Below are 5,653 nucleotides of genomic sequence, written 5' to 3' on the forward strand. Positions count from 1 at the left end.
TTGTTTATCTTTTCCAATTTGGTTGTTTTTAAATAAATACCTAATTGCCCTGACTAGAATATCCACTACAATGTAGAATAGAAATAGTGAGAGTAGACGTCCTTTAGGCTTTCCAAAGTAAGTATGATGTTAACCTGGATTTTTTCTAGATGTAATTTATAAGGCTCAAGAAGTTTTCTTTTCCTGCTCTGTTGAGCATCTTTTATCATCAAGCATGTTGGGTTTTGTCAAATGATTTTTCTGCATCTATTAAGGTGATTGTAAGGTTTTTGTCTATTGCTCTATTAATATGGTATATTACATTAATTGATTTTTTTGTTGCAACAACCTTGCATTGATCTGAAAAATCCCACGTGGTCATTGCACATAATACTTTTTTATATGTTGCTGAATGTTTTGCCAGTATTTTGTTGAGGATTTTTTCCATTTATAAGGAATATTGAATTGTGATGTTTTTGTCTGGTTTTGATTTTAATTAATACTAATAGCTAGTAGGCCCAATATGGAGACATCCTTGCTATATTTCACATCAATAAACCAAAAATCTAAGCTAGTTTCTATTTCCTCTAAATGCCCAGTTTGCCCAGCAAACAATGTTTAAATATGTGACCAGTTATCATCAGCGAACTTTCTCATTCTTATGCCAGTTAATTTCCTTCTTTCTAAGCAACAACTACCTCCCCGCTTTGTAAGATTCCCCCACCAATCAGAACATTTCCTCACTGGTATCAGCATTTGCCCTATTTAATTCCTCTTTTTCAGAGCCTCAGTGAAGCTCCCTTTCACTTTCTGAGTGGAATGCTACCTGATTTATGTATTGCTCAATAAACCAGTGGGATCCTAAAACTTGTATGACAAGTTTTTCTTTTAACCGTTTCAAGGTAATATTTACCTCTTTTCCCCTCCTCCTTTTTTTTTTTTTTTTGAAAGAGTTTGTGAAAGAATGGTGCTAATTCCTCTTTAAATGTTTGGTAGATTTCATCAGTGGAGTTAACTGGTCCTGGAATTTTCTTTGTGGAAATGTTTTTTTCTTTTATATGCCGTATGGTGGGGGTCACATTTCATTCTTTTTTGGGGAAAATTTTTTGATTGCTAATTCAATCTCTTTATCTGTTATAGCCCTATTTGGATTTTTTAAATTTCCTATCGACTCAGTTTTAATAATTTGTGTCTTTATAGCAATGTGTCCATTTCATGTGGATTTTCTAATTTTATGCCAATAGTATTCCCTTGTAATCATTTAAAAGAATTTCTGCAGTTAGTCTTAACAAAACAAATGGATTTTTATAGATTTACACAGTCAATAAATAAGCTTTTACATGAATTTAGCCCAAATGTCAGAGATGATATTATTTGGTATTTTACCTGGAAATAAAGTCACTTCAAATTACTAGGATTCAAAATTTGTGTTTACCCAAACTTGATTTCTGATTCCAATATTTAATTATAAGTATTTTTAGTGTTTCAGAAGTAAGACAATATGAAATTCCAGCAGTGAAATGACAATTATTTCTGCTTTTATTGAGAGAAAAATATCACCTTTCAGGTTTTGTGAATATTTCTCAACAGTAATAAAACTGTTGTCCAATGCATTAAACAATAATGCTCTTTTCTTAAATCTGAATGTCCCCATAATAGTAACGTGCTCACTTAAATCCATTCTATTTTCACTGATACACCATTAATCTGCAGTATATTTCGTTCAAATCTAGAGTTGGCATGCCAATAATGAGAAATTATTGTAACTGTAATCTGCACTTGCGTATTAGAGAACAAGAGCCTGAGTCTAGGAAATGTAAAGCGTTTTCTCATTCAATCATTTTCTTTCCTTTTTTCCCTCCAAGCCTTTTAATATTCACTTAAACAGTTGATGCACAAGCAATAATATAAATTGCATTTCTTTTATGTTCTGAGAAAGAAAACTTGGTGTGATAGCTATGTAATATGCCAATTTTCTCAAAATCTCTTCTGCAGTAACATTTCATTAACACTCTGGTCTATGGGTTGATTCATTGAGGTCACAAGACAGGCAGGCAGGTGGCAAAAACATCAAACTTACTGAGGGATTAGAAGAATCAAATATTTACTGACCACATCCTGGGCACCCACTACTGGGTTTTATAGGTTTTACATAAGTTAAATGTGAACTTAAGTTCTGGTTATCTAATTTTTTAATGCAACATAAAAGCTTTATTGAACAATAGTAACAAGTAAAGTCAAACAAGGACTTTTAATATTAAAGAGAAAAACTGACTAGAAGAAATTGCATTTTAACACATTACAATAACCTACAGAGCCTTTAACTGAGCTCTGTTGCTATGAAGATTACAGGTATGAAGGATTTGTACATTTTTCAAGTGTTCAGTGAATACTACCATATATTCACTATACATTAAATTTGAAAAAGATCTAATTGACAACTCCCAGACATACTTCATTTTTGTTGATCTCTTAAAAGAGGTCATCTAAAGAGCAGAATATGTGGTTGTGGCTCATGAATCACGTAATGAACCCAGCCAAGACTCTGCTAGACACCAAGTCTCCTCCACTCTTCTTCGGACATTAAGTGAGTTTTGGGTACTTGTTGGGAAAGTTCTCTGGGTAACATGACATACCAGGACTCGTAATGCTGTCAAAGTACTTGTCCAAGTGATCGATCTGCTTATGGGCGATCCTGCCTGCTGGCAGCACGGCCACCGGGAGAGTTGGACCTGGAGAGGGCAACGACAGGACTCGTTATCTATTAATAGAAAGAACCCTACCATCAGGTAAGCCTATGCTTTAAATGTTTTCCTTTTAAATACAAATTGTGGAACCACTGTGTTTAACAAAGAACTTTGCCCAAGGAAGCATGTCAATACACACTAATACATGTTTTGCAATTCCAAGGATTTTATAAAAGTATACAACATTTGCACATGGAAACATTTGTTCTGTTTTACTTGACTTAAATCTTGAGTTGTTTTATTCCCACTTACTGGGTACCATTTGGTCAGCATCATGATTCCTTGTTTCGTTAGCACGGTTAAAACTATAGGGAGAAAACATATTTTTTACTGGGGAAAAAAAAAAGCAGGTTATTATTTTTTTTCTTTTAAAAAAAGTAGGGCCTAATTTAAAAGACCAAAGCTGTCATTTAAATAAGAAGATGTGCTTGGCTGAATCAGCTCTAATGTGAAGACACCATTGCCTTTTCAACTAGACTTAAATCAATGTGGATTATTTTCCAGAAAGCCGAGGGACCCAGCTTGTATCGCATATATACTTCTGCCATCCCCAAATCTCCATCTAATCCTTAGTTTTTCTGGCCTATTCTTTACTTGCCAAGCTGTCTGCTCCTTGCTCCTTTTACCACCTATATTCTCCCTCTACCCACCTCAAGTTACACCTAGACTATTGCAAGAGAGAAGATAGTTTCTTAGTTGTGTTGTCACTTATTAGCCAGTCACCACTACAGCACTTTGAATTTCAAGTCCTTTCAGTATAACCAACTAACTGTCATGTTCCTGCTGGTTAGTCTCCCAAAAGAATATCAAGTGTCACAATAAAAATAATAATAATAATAATAATAATACACTGAGTTCTTAGAAACCTAGAAGGTACCTGAAGATAGAGTCCTTAAGTATCTGTGCCATCTAGCCCGATGTTCTAATTTACTGGGGAGAATGGTAGGGGTGATATGACATGACATGACATGCCCAAGGCTATGTGGCTAACTATGGGTAGAAGCCAGACTTGTATTTCAAACTCTTTCCACTATACCACAGCTACCACACAGAAAACAACCCTAGGCTCAGGTAAGAAAAGTTTGTAAACCAAGATAAAAAGCCCAATGCATAGGAAAAATCTGTGTGATCTTCCACAGACCATTAGACAGCATAAAGCCAATTTGTACAGTTCAGCAGATGCCACACAATACCAAGGACCTTTAATCTCAGTTCTGAAATTGACTCTGTTACTGCAGTTAACATGTCAACATTTGAGAACAAAATGTCCCACTAGCTCCATTCTTTTCAGTCTCCAGTCACAAGGTTACATCTTACTCTCAGTGTTCAACAAGATAAATCATCCAATTTGAAATAAGAGTAAAGCAGTACACTGAAGGTGACCAAAGGTTTTTTTTGTTTGTTATCAAACCTGGGATAAGCAGGTCATCCCAGTTACCTTAAAAGGACACACTTCAAATGAATTTACAGAGTTGTGACAGAACAACATGGTTTCATTGAAAATCAACACAATTGTTTGGCATCAACAAAAGATCAGTGTGGGAATACCAAATCAGCAAATATGAAAAATTCAGAGTATAAAACAAAGCAAGCCTTGCTGTTCAAACAAAGACGCTCCTCAGGAGAAGGTGGAGTTGAGATGCTGAACAGAACTGTACAAATTAGGCACCTCAGAGATGAGTGGACCAGTTCCCTTATTGTATAAATGAGGAAAGTGAGCAGACATGAAGTGGTGAAGCTCACAGAGCTAGTGCTATTTGCAACTACTGATATCTAAAATATAGGGAGATAAATGCCCAGAACATATTAAGCCCATTCATTTTAAATGAAACTTTACTGATCAGACATCAAGTAGAGATATGAATGAAGCTGATCTGGATAAGATCAAGGGATATGAGAAAACTAGGTAAAGGATGATATCCACATTTTAAAACTTCAACTTCTGTGTGAAACTAAAGGCTTATTTGGTGCAAAATTTATATTTTGGCTAGTGCATTTCCTAATTTAACATATATGGTCAGTATAATTGAATACCATAAGTACATGGAATCTTGAACAGGGCGTGAGATTTTGTTGGTTTGTCCAGGTTAGTGTGATGCCCTGATAAATCCCAGAGTGATTTGGATGGTGAATAAAGAAGTATTTGTAAAGTCTTCTTGAGGGAATGGGGAGGAAGGGGCAAATATTCAATCTCCCTATTTGGAGAATTTCTGATACTCTTACAAGCAGTGGGGACAACCAAATCAATAGGCTGAGCCCTTGATCTTGGGGTTCACCTCTATGAAACTTATTCCTGCAAAGGATAGGCTAAACCTACTTAAAACTAGACCTGAGAGAACCCCACCCCCACCTCCAGAGAACCTTCTTTTGTTGCTCAGATGTGTCCTCTCTCTTCCTAAGCTAACTTGACAAGCAAACTCACTACCCTATCCCTGCTATATGGAGCATGACTCCCAGGGTGTAAATCTCTGTGACAACATGGGACAGAAATCCTGGGATGATCCGGGACCCAGCATCAAGGGGCTGAGAAAACTTTCTCAACCAAAAGGGGGAAGAGAGAAATGAGACAAAATAAGGTGTCAGTGGCTGAGAGATTTCAAAGAGAGTCGGGAGGTTATCGTGGAGGTTATTGTTACACATTATATAGATATCGCCTTTTTAGCTTATGGTGTATTGGACTGGCTGGAGGGAAGTACTTAATACTGTACAGGTGTGTTCCTGTAGCCATGTTTCTTGAAGATGATTGTGTAATGATATAGCTTTTACAATGCGACTAGGTGATTGTGAAAACCTGTGTCTGATGCTCCTTTTATCTAGGGTATGAACAGATGAGTAAAAAATATGGTAAAAAAAATAAATATAGGGGAAAAAGGTTAAAATTAATTGAGTGGATTGAAATATGAGTGGTCAATGAGAGAGAGGGTTAA

The 5,653-nt window shown here is 36.0% G+C and overlaps 1 pseudogene; it reads right to left on the reverse strand.

Annotated features, from left to right (window-relative positions):
- Nucleotides 1-2,434: 2,434 nt before the first annotated feature.
- Nucleotides 2,435-3,635, reverse strand: LOC143669813 (cyclin-dependent kinases regulatory subunit 2 pseudogene; annotated as a pseudogene).
- Nucleotides 3,636-5,653: the final 2,018 nt, after the last annotated feature.

Source organism: Tamandua tetradactyla, chromosome 26 (genome assembly GCF_023851605.1).
Source record: "Tamandua tetradactyla isolate mTamTet1 chromosome 26, mTamTet1.pri, whole genome shotgun sequence".
Taxonomy (NCBI): domain Eukaryota; kingdom Metazoa; phylum Chordata; class Mammalia; order Pilosa; family Myrmecophagidae; genus Tamandua; species Tamandua tetradactyla.